This window comes from Rhinolophus sinicus, chromosome 3 (assembly GCF_057876585.1).
Source record: "Rhinolophus sinicus isolate RSI-liver-muscle chromosome 3, RSI-T2T, whole genome shotgun sequence".
NCBI lineage: Eukaryota > Metazoa > Chordata > Mammalia > Chiroptera > Rhinolophidae > Rhinolophus > Rhinolophus sinicus.
Genome location: NC_142503.1, coordinates 10520262 through 10540825, shown reverse-complemented (window position 1 = coordinate 10540825; position 20564 = coordinate 10520262). Strand labels below are relative to the sequence as shown.

The 20564-nt window shown below is 36.1% G+C and overlaps 1 protein-coding gene across 4 annotated transcripts in view; it reads right to left on the bottom strand.

Annotated features, from left to right (window-relative positions):
* Nucleotides 1-20564, bottom strand: part of FBXL7 (F-box and leucine rich repeat protein 7) — a 346693-nt gene that overhangs the window by 153775 nt on the left and 172354 nt on the right. Inside the window, exon 1 of one of the 4 annotated variants that reach the window (XM_088796443.1) lies at nucleotides 13512-13653. The exons of the other annotated variants lie outside the window; for them this stretch is intronic. The gene's annotated coding sequence lies outside the window, so the exon portion shown is untranslated. Of the gene's footprint in view, nucleotides 1-13511; nucleotides 13654-20564 lie in introns of those variants that run through there. 4 annotated transcript variants of the gene reach the window in all.

Below are 20564 nucleotides of genomic sequence, written 5' to 3'. Positions count from 1 at the left end.
TATACTTGAGAAATTCACCTTTAATAGTTGTTATCAGGAACCAGAAAACGGTCCCTTTGTGTCCCAACTAATTGTGAATGGACAATGTAATCTAGAAATAGCTTCTCCAAAATAGAACAACATTTATTTTTATAGTTAGGACACATGAAACAAAGTTTCATGTAATGCTGTAATTATCTCTAGGCATTGTTCCTAAAAAAAAAAACACCAAAGTAATGCTCTTTTAACAGTTAGAAAATCTCAGTGGTCCATATTTATGATTCTTTGTCTTTAAAGAAAAAAACATATTGAATTTTTATACTGCATATTTTATTTTTGATACATTTAGCCCACACCTCAGTAAGATTTTGAGAACTGCCTTGAAGGAATTTTTATTATACAACAGAAGGAAGAGTAAACAGCTCAAGAAATGAGGGCCCATGTAAAATGGGGCAGAGAAACAATATGACGCCAAGATATGATTAACACCAGGACATCCTAAAATCTTATCAATTATTCCAGGTAGGCTGCGCACTGGGTTCTCACCTTCCTGGTAGCCAAAGAAAATAGGAAACATAATCAGTTACGAGATTCATGGTATCTATGCAACAGAAAAACACATGAAAGTTTGAGAGAAATTTCTTCCCAATTCCTCTGCCCTCATAATGTGGTGACTATGGGAAACAGTAAATGGTCTTCTTTAAAAGTTATTCTATTTCTACATCTTGTGTTTCAAGAGAATTCTATGTGCATGTACCTTCTTGGATAATGGGACACTAATGGTCTAGATGTTTCATCAGGTACGTGCTTGTTTCTCATGGAAACTTTGCTTCTGGTCTTCTTTAATCCTACATCATCTAGCAGGATAGCATATGGTTAAGAATGGAATTGGAACGCGCGTGTTTAACTAGTGGGGTGAACTGGTTGACCTGCTTCAACTTCTTTGAGCATTGCTTTTCTCACTTGTAAAATAGTGATAATACTAGTACCAACCTTTTAGGTTTGTTCTGAGGATCAAATTAAAGCACTTATGATACCGCCTAGAGCAGAGTAAGCACTGAAAGTGTTAGTTATGACTAAAATTATTATTAACTAATAATATTTATGTCTGTGCACCACATGTAATATTTATTACCACTTAACTAGTAATGTTTATGTCCATATAAAATATATAACAATGTACAATCATAATGTTAACTCTGCCTTAAAAGTAATCATCATTACTAATAGACTATGTGACAGCCTCTTCCCCAAATGAAGTTTGTACACCAACTTCTATTAAATTAATTTAGTGTTGGTTTGAAATCACAGTACTTTTTTTTCTTTTTTCTTTATAAGGTAGTCATAGTCAAAGAAAGAGGCTAATAACAGATATTTTACATGTCATTATTTGGAACACTGCTCATAAAAAAAAAAAAAAGCTGTCATCGGCTTGATGGACCTCTGGGAAATCACATCATCAAAAGACGCTTGGAAGTCAGCCATTCATGCACAAGTTCTCTGCTGGTGTTAAAAGAAAAAGGGAACACTAAATTATCCAGAACAATAAATTCAGAAACTGAAAAATAAACTCTCAAAAATTGACACTAACGATCTGCAGGCCTAGTTGATGTGGAAATAGTCTATAAAGAAGTCCACACAAAAATTGTTGTCATCCTTTTTGGCGCATTACGTCCAGTGGAGAAATGGATTCTTTAATTATATATGTTCTAGTTCTCTGTTCAGTGCATTTCTGTTATGCATTAGCTCTTTAGAGGTTACTTTGTTCATTTAACTAAATTAGGTCCATACACACATTAAATATTGCAGTCCTCTGTGACACTAATAAGTCACTCATCATGCAATCCTTACTTCTACAACACTGAGCAAAAGCAGATGATGTAAGGGTCAAATCATGTGTCTGTTCCAGGCAGGAATTCATGAAATGCCTGATCGATGTTATATTGGAAAAGAGTCCTACATGGAGAAACAGAAGAACTTGGCTTACATCTGAGCTTCACCTCCCATGAGTTTGCGATTTTGACTTAGATACTTAAACCTCTTAGCCTCAGTTTACTTACTTCTAAAACAGTAAAAATAATTATCCCTAATTCAAAGACACATTGTGAGGATAACATGATATGATTATAAAAAGCTTTTGAAAATTAGAAAATATTATATAGAAGTAGAACCATAGTTCGTGATGTGACCCTCACTTAGTTGCATTCAGAAATGTGATCCTAGTGGTTTAGGCAAGGATAAATATCACAGGAGAATTAATTACAAACTAGGATCCCAGTTTTTAAACTCCAATTGTAGGACATAATTGGTCTGGGCTTTCTTCACGGAGTACTTATTTCTAATGGCCATGTCTTCTTAAGGCACTAAGTTACGCATTAAAAGTTTGCTTTACAAGAACAAAATTAGAGGAAAAGTAGCAGGGAATTTTTCCAGAAGTTAAAGGACAAACGCTAGAATCAAACTTCCTGAGTTTGGAATCCTAGTCCATCATTTTTTGTTTATTTGTTTGTTTGTTTTTCTATGCCTGTTAAATACTCCAAGTCTCAGTGTCTTTATCTGCAAAGATAAAGGGAATGATAAAACCTAGTAAAAGAGTTGTGAAGGCTAAATGAGATAATAGGTAGCTGGGCATACACTAAGTGTTCAAAGAATGTTTGCTCTCATCTATTAACAGGAGACAAATATCCTACAATATTGAATGACGAATGAGCTTCCTCTAGTGAATGATTCACCTCTGCATTTCAGCATGTGGTTCAAGAAAGGACACAGCATAAAGCAGAGACAGACAAACCAGGTGGAGGAATGATCTATCATCTATAGATCAGTCAAATTATTTGTGGGTTAAATGGATGACAAACATGATGTCACTACTTACTTAGCTATGTTAAAGGTTTTGTTAAAAACCAACACTACTACAAACATTCCAAGATTGAGCAAGAAAAGTTTCCAACAAAAACATATTGTTTTAAAGAAAATAAAATAAAGGAGAACTATAAATAACATAGTTGTAAAAATAAATTTTAAAACTTAAATGAAATGGAGAAAATACTAGAAAAAGTAACTTAACAAAAATAACTTAACAAAACTGACTCAAGAAGACATGGAAAGGATAAATATTCCTAGTGACATAGAAATATTTGAATCTGTTTTACTGAAAGGAATCAGCAAAGTACAGTCAAAGGCTGACTGATGATATTTATAAATAAAGTTTTATTGGAACACAGCCATGCCTATTTGTTTATATGTTAACTGTGGCTGCTTTCATACTACAACGGCAGAGTTGAGTAATTGTGATGGAAATTGTATGGCTTGGGAGCCAAAAATATTTACCATCTGACTGAGAAAAAATTTGCCCTCCTCTGCTCTATGACAACAAGCTCACTTAGAAACATGTATGCCAAAAGGACATCAAAGGGCAAAACTGATTATCAACAGCCACAGTAAAAAGCATTCAATAAAATATAATACTCATAATGATTTTTTAAAATGTTTGCAAACTTGGAATGAAAATAAATTTCCTTAGCCTAATAAAGTCTTTTATATAACACCTACAGCCATCGATAAACTTAATAGTGACACATGGAGACACATTCCCTTTAAAAATAAGAGAAACATAATGATGCTTACTATTATAACTTCAATTTAACACTGGATGTTCTGGCTAGCGTAATAAGATAAGACAAATAAATAAAAGGTTGGACAGAAAATTAAAAAATGTCATTATCTCCAGATTCTATTATTATTCACATTAAAAAAGCTAAAATACTCTCAGGTAAATTATTGGGTTTAATAAAAGGGTTTAACAAAATAACTATAAATTAGACAATTTTCACAAAACATAAATTTCACGGACATACACCAGCAATTTTATAAATGTAATGTTTGAAAAAGAACAATTTGCTGAACAAAAGGAGCCAGACCCAGAAAATGTACGTACTGTATGATTGCATTTACAGAAAATTCCTGAATAGGCATAACTAATGTGCAGTGACAGAAAGTGAATCAGCGGTTTCCTGGGGCTTGGAAGGGAGGGAGGATTTGACCGAAATGGGGCAATAAGGAACTTTCAGGGATGACAGGAGTGTTTTACATCCTGACTGTGGATGTGGTAAAATGAGCATATACATTTGTCAAAATTCATCAAACAGTACACCTACAGTTGGTGCAGTCCACTGTATGTAAATTATACATCACTGAAGTTGGCTTCAAAGGAAAAAAGGAAGATTAAAAACAATCTTTATAGCAGCAACCAAAAATATAAAGTATTTAAGAGTAATCTAAAAAAAGTTTTAAACTTTTTAAGGTTATACTAAAGACATCAAAGAGACCTAAATGGAGAGGTAGACGGTGTGAATGTGTAAGGAAACTCAACTTCACGCAGACATCTGTTCTCACCAAAATTCCAAGAAGCTGTTTGTGTTCACAAAATAATTATAAAATGTATATAGAAGTGGGAAATGCCAAGATAGCCCTCAACAAGAACAGCCAAGATATTCCTGAAGAAGAAAACTGTGAAGGGATTGCTCTTCCAGATACCAAGTCGAATTTCAAAACTGAATTAATTAACACAATGTTGTATCGGAGCAGAAATAAACAAATAGGACAGTAAACAGAATAGCAAACCCAGAAACTACCCACATAGCATATTCAGTCACTGGTGTTGGGCTATACTGTATTGTAGCTTGGACCAGCTCACAAAAGCTGATTGCCAAGTTTAAGAATATTTTTGCAAGCTATTTGCTAACATGGTCATTATTAAAAAGTAAATTGTATACACTTATAATTAAGTAAATTATATTAATAACAAAAACAAATACTCAAAACTCCTGACAATTATTTTACTCCATTTCATTAAACTCCATGTTTGTTCTTAAAGCCATTAATGTCCTTTGATCTGTGTGGTGGAAACACCACATAAAGTGTCCATCTTTTCCTAACTCCATGTTCAGCAACGCCATTTTATAGCTAGAAATTGGCAATTTGGGGAGCATTTATACTAAGGAAATTTGCAATGTTACAAATCATGGCTTGATTTATTGTTTTATGGATTGTCTACACTGACGAGCATAATAGAAAAAAATGTCAATAATGCAGATTAAACTTAAAAGTGTGTCATATCTATCATTATTAGATTGTGAGTAGTATAAAATATTAAGGAAATATTCTTGCAGTATTCAAATACTATTATCTGCTTCAACATAAAAACCACTAATGTTGTTGACAAATGGCGAATTTCCAACATGTCTTGTTTCACTGTTGTGTTACTTGCTAACATGAACAAATATGTCCTCCAATAGTCAGAACTACACTTATTCACCAACTGCAACCATAGCTTGGCTACAGATCCAACAAAACCCGTAAAAGCGCTCAGTGATCATCAGTTATATAAAATTAACCATAAACGATAGCGTATAAAATATTTATCATATACACATACATATTTTCTGTGCTTTAGAGTATCCCATTAGGTAACGCGTATTATCCAATCCCCTGTCAACCAATCACTGAGTTGTCTCCATTTTTTTTTAACAATGCTTGTATGAACATTTCTATGATGTCTTCCTAGCACGTATGTGCATGAAGTCAGCCAGCCAAGGGAACGTGTCAACTTGATGCCCGTATCTTGTTCTGGGCCACACTCAGATACCCTGGACCCTGCCCAAATGGCCTTCAGCCCAGTTCCAGGGACTGCGTAATCTATTTCCTGGGTCTCTCCTTCCAGTAGGGGACTGTGCCATTACTGCTGTGCATGCACCCCTAAGTTTGATGCGCAGTTAAGGGTAGCTAGTTGTGGGGTGCTGGTGAAGCACGGACATGCCAGGCTGTGAGGTCCTGCTGTATGTGTGCACGTTTCCTGTTAGTACAGGGCAAAGCGGCAGGGAGCGGGGTATGAAGGTATGAATGACACACCCAAATCCTACATTTTAAATTCAAAACTTTGCCTTCCAGATTGTTATGAATATATTTATCAAGGTTGGAGCACACATTTCATAAGCATGACATATGCCTGTTAAATAGCAAATGATAAGTGGGTTTCCATTTGTACTCTTACTATGGGCTCTGTAGGCCTGCTATTGGAGGCACTGAAACACTTCACAATACATATTCCTTAAGAAAGAAAGAAATACGCTAAGTGTTCAATGACACACATTCTTAAGCAATACTGGCAATTTTTATAATAGCAAAAAAAATCCAGTGTCAATAATTGTATGATATATTTTTAAATGATCTGGCCAGCCAATACAATCCTACTTAAAAAGTATCCTTTTCTAGGCCAAAAATATGCACAGGAAGTATCACTGCAATGCTAACAACAACAACAACAAAATACAAAAAATGAGAAGTGAGGAAATGAAGGAAATATGAAAAAAAATTTTTTGAGAAATTTAACTATAAAGGAGAACTGGCATAGTTGGAAGGGTCTGAGAGTAAAATGAATCTCTCTTATTTAAGTTGAGAATTATTTATTTTTATTTCATCCTTGAAATAAACAAACAGAAAATCTGAAGATGGTACAGAGATAGAAGAAAGGAAAAGGAAAAAAGTGGAAAGAGAGAATGTAATTTTATTTGAAATGCAAATAACAAGATAGGACTTGCAATGACTCTTTCCTGTAAGTTTTCATCTTTGTTTGCTAAAATTTTGTGCGTGACATTACTTTCTGATCCTGTAACTTCACAAGCTTGTGACACTTTCATCACTTTAAATACTCAGGTCTTTTAAAATCACATGCCTACAGGAATTTAAAAAGAGATTTGTTTGTTTGATAGTGTAGATTTCACACTGAAAAACATTTCTTTGAAAATCCAAGTTACAGTCTATAAGCAGAAAATAAAATGAAAATTTACCTAGTCCCTATAATAAAATAAAATATTGAGCTTCAAAAAATGTGTGAATGGTCATTATATACTAGTATACCCCCTCTATCAAACATAAATTTACCTTTCATAAATATTCTACCATAAAAGCACATATTTGAAATTTAAGATGATATCTTTTTAAAGTGTAAAATACTGAGAATTAAAAACAGGTATCATTATTCTTTGGGGAAAGTTGCACCATAAATATAATTTAATAGAGAAAGAAAAAAGATACATTTAAAAATTATTACTTTCAAATATATTTGTCACTTGACTTATTGTTGCCTTTATTTAACAATTGGCACTGTCAAAACATCTAGCTTGCTCCAGAACAAGCTCATTCTCCGAGTCTATTATGTGAGGTTTTAGAACTTTGACATATTTTCCCCAGGGTTTTTTTTCTTCCCCCAGGAAGCAGGGGTAACTACAACATTAGGTGGAAAAACTCATATTTACCTGCTATACACATTGCATGATTATGTAATATTATACTCTTTCCTATAAACCAGTGTGAAAGGAAACGGCTAAACACAGATTGTAGCTGAGGATACCATGCTGCCAAAGCTGATGGCTTCCTGTTCAAAGTGATGGGCCATTTTAGAAGAAAAAGTTGTTGACCAACACATTTCAGACAGTGAGAGTTGCTGAACTTATTAAATGGGAGATAAAGATAAAATTATCTAGGTATAAATGTGTAATGCAGGGACTCAGCTCCCGCTCCCAGCACAAGAACGCAGGATATGGTGAGGCCAAAAAGGAACAACAACGGAGCCTTGGATAGGGGAGTCATACCACTATAGTCTCGCTGGTGGCTGGTCAAGACACAAAAGCAAACGTCTGCCAGTACCCCAACGAGGGGTCTTCCTGCACCCCCGTCTCACTGGCAGCCGGGCGAGACACAGGAAGTAGGATCAACATGGTCCGCAATCCATGATCCGCTTGCTAACCGCACTTGCTAACTGCAATCTGCTCTTGCCAGCATAGCCACGGCAGTTATATTAGTGGCTAATTGGCTGACTGGTTACAGCTGACGGCCAACTAGTCACTGCTGATGGCCATCTACTATCCGAGCCAGCACCTTTCCACCTGAGGCTAAGAACCTGGAAACTGCTCTCTGGGACTCTGTCCCCACAAAATACAAAATCAGACTTATGATTTAAAACAATGAAGTTTTAATGAAATATTAAATGGTTTCCCAATACTTATAATTTATATGCGTGCTTCCAAGGTTCACAATAGAAATGAATCATGTAATCAGGCACACTGTAGTTTTATGACACAATTTTAAGCACGAAGAAGAGTCCAGTAATTTATTCAACAGTCCAAGGTAAATATAAGCAAAACTTAAAGTTTACAACATGGAAGTTTCTAATTGGTCTTCCACCTGAATCCTGAATGTTTTCAGGGGAGGATCCAAAAAATAATTTCAAGAAAAATGTCATTGGGCAACCGTAATGTGGACTCTTTATTTCTATACTTGGAAGATAATGCTAAGTCATGAAGCGGACTGGTTCAGAGGTGATATTATGGTTTATTGCTAACATTCTACTTTATGCATAGCAATTCAACAGAGATTGCACATTTAAACTTATAGGCAACTGTGGCGATCTTCTGAGTGACTTCAGTACACAGTCCCATGCCTGGCACAGAATTGGTCATCATGTTTGCTGAACAAACAAGGAGTAGTAGCTACTGATATTGAATATGCACTCAACTTCTCACCTGCTAAGTATTTTTGAGTCGGTGAACGGGTGTCAACTGGTAAACCTTATTACTTTAGAATCTCCCACTACTGTTGTCTCCCCTTTTCAAGGGGGATCCTTGCAAAACCACCTGAATTCTTCCATGATCTTTGACCTAAATCAAGGCAAGCTACCTTGACATTAATCATTCCTGCAGAATGTCTGCTATTTCCTTTGGTCGGAGGTATAGATTTTAATTGACAAATAAATGTCCATCCTTGTTGACACTTCAGAAAGATAAACATACTCATAACAGACCTAACTGACCAGCTGGTAGAGAAAAGTAATAAAATTTCCACCTTAAAAGAATTCATTTCAATCTGTTTGACTGTGTTCTTGTATGCTGTCACAATTCTTAAATGGATGATGGAATAAAATAAATGTCTGTCATGGTCAGGAAGCATTATACTATAGTGAGAAGAGGAAGACTTTATTATCAGACCAACCACCACCTACTAACTTAAGTAAAATTTTCCCTCTCTGTAAAAAATAAGACAACAGTACCTGTCCTACAGGGCTCTTGCGGTAGTTGTATACAATAATTGTAGGTAGCTCACCTAGCATGACGTCAGAAACGTCACAGCTACTCAAAAAGTGATATTCACGACAGTTCTTAATGTTTTGTCAGTGAAAGAGAAAAATAGAAATCGAATATGGAGTGACCACAGAACTAATCTTCTTGTCAAAAGATTTATTGTGTCAGATTGAGGGAGTTCTCAGAAACAAAGCCTGAACTTGTTACTATTTCTTCATAAGGAAAAAAATGAAGGTGCAAAAGCCCACCCCTGAGATGTCTTGAAACCTTTTCTTGTTCTCTGGTGAAACGTGCGGGTCCTTTTAAACCCTGTCTCGGGAAAATTATAAAGGCAACAGCACTGCCTCGTTTGAAGCAACTCCTAGGAAGTAAATAACGACATCCCTGAGTTCCTAAGTCCATTCTGAATTGTGTTCAACAGGCAAAAACCCAGATTTCAGTAGAAAACTGTAGCCAACATGCGTGGAAAAAATTCTGGGCTTATGCTTGAGAGAAGGCCACAAATAAAAAGGGCTTTGGCACTGTTTAAAATGTGTTTAAAATGATGGTGAAGCCCTTTTGTAACCAGTCTTTTTATCACCTCTTACTCAAATGGAATTCTGCCTCCCCCAATACACATTCATGAGACCTTTGACTGATCTTAATGTTTAAAGAAAAAAAGAAGGTCATTTATGTTTTCTCAACACTGCAAAATTGTACTGATGATATTTATTTTTAAACACTGTGTATTTTTTCCTTAGCGGAAAAGCCCGTTATTATTACAGCTGAAAGCCATAACTTCCCAACTGGAAAACATTTCCAAATCACAAATGTGATTATCACAATGCCTAACTGCCTGGCTGTGTTATTTTATTTGTTTGCTTATTTAACAGGCATCCCTTAAAGGGTCAAATATATATATGAAGATATATTTATACAGCTAGTCTTCAGCTGCCCTTGTCTATAGATCCAAAGATTATAAAAGATTGGAACAGATTATTTATTTTAGTAGCTTGAGGATTTTCCACATTAGTTTATCTGAACCCTAACTAATATCCAGACAAAATCAAGGGGCAGGGAAGACCTTTGGGATTTATTCTTTCTCTCCAAATTTTTATTTTGAAAAATGTCAAACATTCGGAAAAGTTGGAAGAATAGTACAAAAAGCACTTACACACCAAGACTGACCAACTGGTAACATTTACTACATTTTCTCTCTCTCATTTACATTTACACATACATTTACATATACATATATGTATACATACATCAGTGTATGTGCATGTGTATGTATGTATGTACAGATGTACACACCTATGCACCTTCTCATATTCTGAATAACTTGAGAGTTAGTTGCAGATTGTATAACTCTGAATCCCTGTAATACTCCAGCATGTACCTTCTCTGAAGCAAGGATATTATCATACACCCCATCAGTAAAATTATAACTCCTATTAATATACATTCCATATTTATATTTTCTCCATTGTCTCAATAATACCCCGTAGAGCTGGGAAGTATTATTTTATTTCATTTATTTTTGAATCTAGGATCTGATCAAAGATCTTTCACTCTAGAACATTTCCCCAGACTCTTTTGACTTTGATGACATCAGCATTATTTAAGAGCCAAAGGCAATTATTTTGCATGACTTTCCTCCATTTGGATCTGTCTGTTTTCTCACACTTCAATTCAGGCCACACATTTTTGGTGCACATCAAATGTGACATTATGGAGCAATGTCTTGTGTCTATTTTTATGTAATTATTGGATCTCAACTTTTTACTGACCTTTTCTCACTCATGCAAATAGTACAACACGCAAGAGGGCAAGCGAGCACTTTTAGTGTAGTTTCTTACTATTCAAGTGTCCTGACCACTGGTCTGCGATGCCTCTGGGCATCAGAAAATCCATTGCACTAATAAATCATGATAACGTTTTTAGTGAAGTGGGTGCATAAAGAATTGAAAACAGTAATGGTTTAGGTACTCAGCACTTACTCACTTTAAATGAAAAGCCTTAGAATAGTATGTGATGGAGTCTCACCAGAGTTGGCTGGAATTGTACACTGCCAAACCAAGCCAACATGGTCATTGCCGTGCAGGGTCTCAGCTCCAGCTCCCCGCACAAGAACGCAGGACATGGTGAGGCCGAAAAGGAAGAACAACAGAGCCACAGATAGGGGAGTCATACCACTATATTCTTGCTGGCGGCTGGGCTGGAGACACAGGAAGCAGGCGCCACACGATCTGCAATCTGTCATCCGCTTCTCTGCCAAACAACACACTTGCTAGCCGCAATCTGCTCTTGCTACCATAGCCTCGGCAGTTATATCAGTGACTAATGGCTAACCAGTTACAGCTGATGACCATCTGATCACAGCTGATGGCCATCTACTACCCGAGCCAGCACCTTTCCACATAAGGCCTGGAAACTGCTCTCTGGGACTCTGTCCCTATAGTCATCATACCTACAAGATATCAGAATACAAGGAGCAGGTGTTCCTCGAAACCAGAAAGAAGAAAGAAATCTACCACCAAACACAGCTCTCCATGTTAAGTGCTATATTCACTGAGGTCTAGCAAATGTGTAGGGCCTTACATGGCAGATTATTTAAATTAGAATCAATCCATACCAGGAGACTCTGGACTTGCTTTCTCTGTCAGTCTTTGAAGATAATAAAAATCTTTAATCATCTGGAATAGTTCAGGTGAAGTATGCCAAAGTTGAAGGTATTCAGGAATACATCCTAATCATTCGTTGCTTCTAAGACATTAAATGCTATTATCAAATACAATTTTTTAACATCAATAACAGCCACTAAGCAAATCTGGAAATAAGAATAGATTGCTTTCTCTAACATATTAAGGGAGAGGGTGAACAATTACTGTAATTTCGAAGGTATAATAAAAATAAGGATTCTGTTATAAAGCATTAGCATATTTCTCAATATAGCATCATATACCTATATTTAAATTCAAAGAAGACTCCTTTCTCAGAGATGGGCAAACCCAGCAGGAAGAAAATCAGTGAGGACATGGCTGAATTCAATAACGCCATATATCAATTAGCGATAATTGACATCTATAGGCTACTTCATCCAACAACAGCAGAATACACATTTTCTCAAGCTCACATGGAACATTCACCAAGGTAGACCACACTCTTGGACATAAAATACACCTTAGGAAATATAAAATTATAGAAATCACACAATATCCACTCTTATACCACAATGGAACTAAACTAGACATCAATAACAGAAAGATAATTGGAAAATCCCCAAATACGGGGAGGTTAAACGTTGTACTTCTAAATAACACATAGGTCAAGAAGAACTTGCAAGAGATATTTAAAAATATTTTGAACTAAATGAAAATGAAAACACAACTTATTAAAATCTGTGGGATGAAACAAAAGCAGTGCATAGAGAGAAATATATAGTATCAAATGCATAGATTAGAGAAGAAGAAAGATCTAAAATCAATAATCTAAATTTCAAACTTTGGAAACTAGAAGAAGAGCAAATTAAATCCAAAGTAAGCAGAAGAAAAAAATAGTAAGAATTAGAGTAGAAATCAGTGAAATTGAAAACAGGAAATCAATACAGAAAATCAATGAAACCAAAAGCTGGTTCTTTGGAAAAAAACAATTCAGTAAAATTGATAAGCCCCTAGCCAGCATAGCACAGAAAAAAAGAGGACACAAATTAATACTACCATGTTTCCCCAAAAATAAGACCTAGCTGGACTATCAGCTCTAATGCGTCTTTGGGAGCAAAAATTAATATAAGACCCGGTCTTCTGTTATATTAAAATAAGACCAGGTGTTACATTAATTTTTGCTCCCAAAGACACATTAGAGCTGATGGTCTGGCTAGGTCTTATTTTCAGGGAAACATGGTATTCAAAATGAAAGAGGGACCATCACTACAGATCTCATGGAAATTCAAAGGATAATAAAAGAATATTATGAACTACTTCTGTGCTCACAAATGTGATAAACTAGATGAAATGGACCAATTCCTTGAAAGACACAATCTGCCAAAACTCACGTAAAGAAGAAATAGATGATCCAAACAGGCCTGTATCTATTAAAGAAATTGAATCAGTAATTAATAACCTTCCAAAACAGGAAAGCACCACATCCAAATGGGTTCACTGGTGAGTTATAAAAGCAAACAAACAAACAAAAATTTAAGGAAGGGATTATGCCAATTTTACAATTGCTTTCAGAGGATAGAAGCAGAGACAACACTTCCTAACTCATTCTATGAGGCCAGCATTACCTTAACAGCAAAAACTAGACAAAAATTTTGTTAAAAAAAGAAAACTATAGATCATGAACATAGAGGCAAAAATCCTCAACAAAATATTAGCAAATCAAATCTGAAAGAGTATAAAAAGAAGTACATACCATGGTCAAGTGAGATTTATATCAGGTATGCAAGGCTGGTTCAACATTTGAAAATCAACTAATATGGGGGTGGCCGGTTAGCTCAGTTGGTTAGAGCGTGGTGCTCATAACACCAAGGTTACCAGTTCAATCCCCACATGGGCCACTATGAGCTGAGCCCTCCTTAAAAAAAAAAAAAAAAAAAAAAAAAAAAATCAACTAATGTCATTCATCACATCAACAGACTAAAAAAGAATTAAAAAAAAAAACACTTCATAATATCAATAGATGCAAAATCTACCGAATCATGACAAAAATTCTCAATAAATTAGGAATAGACAGAAACTTTCTCAACTTGATAAAGACTAGCTACAAAAACCCTATAGCTAACATATATAATGATGAGAAACTCAAAGCTTTCCCATTAAGATCAGGTACAAAGCAAGGATGTACCTTCGCAAGACTTCTTTTCAATACCACACTGAAGTCCTTGCTAATGTAATAAGACAATAAAAGGAAATAATATGGATAGAGACTGGGAAGGAAGATTTAAAACTGTCTTTGTCTGCAGATGAAATTACTATCTATCTAGAAAGTCTGAAGAAAAAAACAAAACATCAACAAAAACCCTCCTGGAATTAATAAGTGATTATGCAAGGTAGCAGAACACAAGATGAATATACAAAGGTCAACTGCTTACTGTCCTATATGCCAACAACGAACAAATGGAACTAGAAATTAAAAACTCAATGCCATTTACATTAGCACCCTCCCAAATGAAATACTTAAATATAAGTCTAACAAAATATGTACAACAAGATCTGTGTAAGAAATACTACAAAATTCTGATGAGGGAAGTCAAATAAGAACTAAATAAATACATATTCCAGACAGGAACTCAATATTACCATGATTTCATGTCTTTCTAGCTTAATCTATAGCTACAATGAAATCCTAATAAAAAATCTAGCATTATTTTATGATATCAACAAACTGATTCTAAAGTTTATATGAAAAGGCAAAGAATCCAGAACAGCTAAGACAGTATTAAAGAAGAATGAATTTGTAACAATGGCAGTACCTTATACTTGGAGTAAATATTTGCACTTGGCACATCTGACAAAGGACTGTTATCCAAAATATACAAAGAACTCTTAAAATACAATAAGAAAACAAATAACCCAATTTAAAAAATAGGTCAAAGACTTTAACAGACACCTCCCCAAAGAAGGTACAACAGATGGAAACAATACTTATGAAAAGATGATCCACATCATGTCATCAGGGATAAATGCAAATTAAAGCAATAGTTAGATTACACTACATACCTATTAGAATTACCGAAATCCAGTAAACTGACAACAAATGCTGACAAGGATGTGATGTAACAGGAACTCTAATATATTCCTGGCTGGAATGCAAAATGGTACAGACACTTGGAAGACAGTTTGGCAGTTTCTTACAAAACTAAATATACTCTTATCATATGATCCAGCCGTGGTGCTCCTTGGTATTTCCCCAAAGGAGGTGAAAACTTATGTCTATGCAAAAATCTGCAAATGGATGTTTACAGCAGCTTCATCCATAATTGCCAAAACTTGAATGCAACCAAGATGTCTTTCAGTAGGTGAATGGACAAAAAAGTGGTGCATCTAAACACTGGAATATTATTAAGAGCTAGCAAGCCATGAAGACACGGAGGAACCTTAAATGTATATTACTAAGTAAAAGAAGCCAATCTGAAATGGTTACATGCTATATGTTTCCAAATACATGACATTCTGGGAAAGGCAAAACTCTGGAGACATGGAAAAGCTCAGTGGTTGCCAGGAGTGTGTGTGTATGGGGTGGTCGGGAGGGGAGATGAATGGACAGAGCACAGAATTTTCAGGTCAGTAAAAATACTCTGGATGATATTATAATGATGGGCATATGTCATTATACATTTGTCCTGACCCATAGAATGGACAACACCAAGAGTTAACCCTTAGCTAAACCATCAACTTTGGGTGATTATAAATTATAAATGTACGTTCCTCCTTCGTAAAAAATGTACCATTCTGGTGAGTTATGTTGATAATTGGGGAGACTGTGCATGTGTGGGGGTAGGAGGTACATGGGAAATCTCTGTGCCTTCCTCTCAATTTTGCTGTAAATTTAAGTTTTCTAAAAAGATAGTCTTTAAAAAAAATTCAGACTCAAAATAATAAAATCGAGCAATAAAAAAGCCAGAAAATATTTACTGAATATTACACTTGTGTTATAAACTATTAACGAATTGTAAGCTAGCTAGTGAATATGAGCATCTATAATTTGATGGGATGCATGCCGAAGTCATTTAAAGTGTCAAGTTTCATTGGACAGTAGTGAACCAATTCACATACAAACCAGAAGGTCGTTAGGAGAAATGGCAGAAGTAATGATGCAGGTCTGACCGTAGAAAGGGCAGGTTTGGATCTGAGCTGTTAAGGTTGGAGGTGAGCATGGCAGGCAAGGAGGTAGAGAGAAGGAAGCTAGAGGTATGGGTGGAGGGCCAATGTCACGTAATCCTGATATAAACACGAGGAGGACAGAATTGTATTTAGCAAGTCAGGTATAGCAGGCTGTTTTGACTTGCTACATTTATACACGTTTGGGGTCTGGTTCACAAAGCAGAGACTCTAATATAACATGAGCCTACGTAACAAGAATCCCTGCATGCAGCAATTTCTTTGGCTAAAAATCACACTGTACAGTACCTCCTCTGCTGAGAGAACATTTGCCTCCAGAGAGATGTCCCAGGGAGAAATGATAAACAAAAGAGCATTAGCAATCCTGAAAGCTGTACACAAAAACATGGTTTTATAGTTTAGTTTAATCCTCTGAGGACAGTGCTTGATGAAATACATCTTTATAAGATGTGCATAGTCTTAGCATTAGAAATGCTGGCGGCTCCGTGAAAATACAGTATGGACTTCTCACATGAGCATGTCAAGCCAGAGTACTTCAGCACTACTATTTACACCTCTAGGACACACCTTTTGCGATGTGCAAAACTGAGGGGATAAAAATAACTGTAGAGTGTCCATAATGAGCTTGAGCTTCACAGATATAAGTCCTCATGTTTCTAGTTGAAGAACCAACTACAGACCATTGGTGAAAGTTCTGTGTCTAGTTCATTGGGTTATGTGACACACTTAAATAAAAATCAGAGTCCAGAATAAAATGAAGTATAAATTAAGGCAATAATTATGAGACACTGGTTTATACCATCTATCAGCAAGCTACAGCCCGTGGGCCAAATCCAGTCTATTGCCTATTTTTGTAGGTAAAGTTATATTGGAACACAGTCACATCCATTTATTTCATATTGTCTCTGGCTACGTTCATGCTACATGGCAGAGTTGAGTAATTGTGACAGAGAACATATGACCCCCCAGAGCCTAAAATATTTACTATCTGATCCTTTACAGAAAAGACTACGAACCCCTGGTCCCTGCTTTTAATTGCCAGAGACTAAATTTCTCTTCCTTAAAATAAGTGTGTTAATTTCCTACTGCCATTATAATAAATTAGCACAAATTAAATGACTTAAAATAATCAAATTATCTTACAGTTCTGGAGGTTGGAAGTCCTAAAATCAAGGTGTCAGCAAGTCTGAGTTCCTTCTGGAGGCTCTTGGGGAGAGTTCATTTCCTTGCCTTTTCAGCTTCCAGAAGCTGCCAGCATTCTTTGACTTGTGGCCCCACCCTCCATCTTCAAAACCAGGACTTCAAATTCTCTCTCTGCTTCTGCTGTCATGATGCCTTTTATCCTCTCTCTATATTTTGTCATTACACCCCCTTCTCATAGTCTGTTCTTGCTTCTCTTATAAGGACCCTTGTTATCACATTGTTTCCAGCCAAATCCAGAATAATCTCCACTTCTCAAGATCTTTAATTTAGTCACATCTGCGAAGTCCCTTTTGCGATGTACCTCAACATATAGGTCCCAGGAATAACGATGGGGCCACCTTTAGGGGGACATCATTTGGCCTACCACAATATGTAAAATAATTTATTTTCCAAAGAAAACGTAGGAACTTGAAGAACAAAACCAAAAATGGCCAAGTGTGATATAATATAGACTTTTTAACATCCACCAAACATTCTCTACATTTTTAAAATTCTTTCTCAAACTGTTCCCTCTGAATCTTCACCTCTTTTTATCATTGTGCACCGCTGTTTCAGAAACAACTGCGGAACATCGTGTTCGTACATTTGAAACTCCACATTCTTTTATTCAGAACACAAAAATTTTACTAAAATTTAAATCTATAATCTCCTAAAAAGTTTTATCAAGAAAAACAATACTTCTGGTATGTATGTTTATCATCCTCATTTAGAGGAGACAAAATCTTCATTTTCATACACCTAGAAGACAGAGTTGGAAATAATGAATGACATCGAATGGATGGGGGCAAACTTGCACACGTGCTATGAAGATGGAGAAGTGGGACTTAGGAAGCAAGATGGCAGGAAAGGTCTGACGACTGGCGTGCACGTAGATGCTTCATGAAGAAGTGATTTCAGCCTACGGACTGGTCTGACTCAATCCAGCATCGATGGAAAAACATCCTGGTGATCTGTACTTTACTTACTCCCTTGTCCTCTGTAGAACTTTCAAAGTGGGTTCTCAGTATATATTTGTTCAGGGTGACTGAAAGCTAAATATTTCAAGACAGTTCTTTAAGAGCAAGAGAGACCCTGCTTGTCTTTGGAAATTCTGTATTGGGAAGAAAAGTGGTACAGCCCTCTGAGGAGGGCAACACAGTGAGATAAAAATAGTAGAAGAAGTCAATATCCAAAGGAGGGAGTGGCCAAGAAAATATTTGTACCAACGAAGGTTGGATGGCCACGGCACTGGAATGTGGAAACATTGCAATGCAGACATATCGACACATTGTACAGCTCTCCACACTCTATATAAGATTTATAGATATATCTATCAAATTAGCAATAAAACCCATTTCTGTAAATTGGATTCTGTTTACTTTCTGACTCCCACTACATTACTGTCCTGGGAAAAAGGATATTGAGGCAGAAATAATTTCGAACAGATTCAACCAACGGCTTTTAGTGTTGAGGGCTCTAGAAAGTCACGGGTCGTCCCTTCCTTTACATGGTTGCTTAGTCTTTGTGACAGCATTCTGTGGAACTCCACTGTCACACTGCAGCCTTCCAGGGCTCTCAGCCTCCTCTGATTCCAAAGAGTTTGGGGGATTCCAAACATCTTCTTATTCTGCATGAAGCTCCAGGCTTCACCTTGGCAAATGGAAAGGTGTGCTCATCCTTCTTTTGTCTTGGATGCCTTTGTACAGCAGTAGAGCCACATGACAATGTCCCTGCACAGAGTAGGTGTCACCAGCAAGCATGCAATGTATTTATCCTAAGCACATCCAGTTTAAAAACAGCAGATCTCTATCCTCTAGATTTTTCAAACTGTATAGTTTCTGCACTGAAAATGAGAGATACCTATAACGAAGTAGGTCCACAGAGAAATTTAGTTACCCAGATAGTCCAGAAAAACCAGCATGATATTACTTTTTTAAACATAGCGAAATATTAACTAAGAGATGAACTCCCTGTCCCAGTGCTAAATGTATACCTTAAAGTAGAGTTCACTCTGGAATTTTGCAAGTTGTAGAGAATATTTAAAATGTTTGCATACTTTGCATACACTGGTCTTTCCTGGATCTGAGAATAGGAAAAATATTTGAATAGGATTATTAGCAGATGTTACTTTCAGGAATGACTACATGAAGCTCTGTAATCCATAATTCAACATGCCTACACGAGATGCAAACTATTCCTACAAAGTTACTTTTTTTTTAATTGCTCATCAGATTGGGATGGTAATTCTGGAGAAAAGTTAAGATCCTAGAATCTCTATGTCTACTCCCAGGAAGGGGGTGGGATGTGGATAAATGGGCAACAAAGATATAAGATTGAGGGTGTAACACATCAAAGGGAGTGGTGGCAAAAGGAGATATCATGGAATAATACATGAGCTCAGATTCTAGTGTACATGGGCTTAAAAGTATATGTTATAGGATTTAGCCTCTAACATTGAGATTATCAATATGTATCTATCGATTTGATGTCAAAACTTGTTAAGTTGGAAACAAGTTACCGTGTTTTCCCGAAAATAAGACTGGGTCTTATATTAATTTTTGCTCCAAAAGACGCATTAGGGCGTATTTTCAGGGGATGTCTTATTTTTTCATGTACAACAATCTACATTTATTCAAATACAGTCATGTCATCGTCTTTGGGAACATCGTCATACTGTACTAAATGTGTCCGCATGGCTGACCATCTTAACTGGGGCCTATTTTCACTGTAGGTCTTATTTTCAGGGAAACACCGTAGGTAATTATGCCTTTATGAAAATTCAGTGCAATGATCCTTCATATTTTAGAGAACTGTGAGAATGCAAATATCTTTGGACATATTTACAGAACAAATTTCATTTAATCAGTAACTACTGATTAAAAACTTACAATGTATCAAATCTGTATTACTCTGGGTATCCATGGTGATGGGATGGAGTTTCAATGCTAAGGAGAACCATGACTATCTAGCATTTTATCTTAGCGGAGAAAATGTTTCTAACTCATGGCATTGTTTGAAAATTTTGGTAAGATATCGCATGAAAACAAAGTTTATTGCTTGATTCACATGCAAATTGCACCCAGATCTACAAATGCCCTTTGGTCAATAATATTCCTCCTTTCCTTTCTTCTTCTTCCTTTTTTGTAGGAATTCAGCCTCGTTTTTAGTCAAGTAAGACATGTAATGATATTGAAAAGGAAGCCATACCTTAAGAGATTTGTAGAACTTAACATTGCTACTAATTTAACAAATATTGGTGGGGCACGACTATTTGTAGACCACTGTCTATAGCAGACAGTGAAGGTCCAAAGGCTGAGAAGCAGCTGATGGAGGGACCAGGTTGGGAAATTGAAAGGAGAGCAGACTGGAGTAGAGAGGTAAGAGATTACAGAAAAAACTAGGGCAGTTATGAGAAAAATAAAACAGAGAATAGACTCCTGAT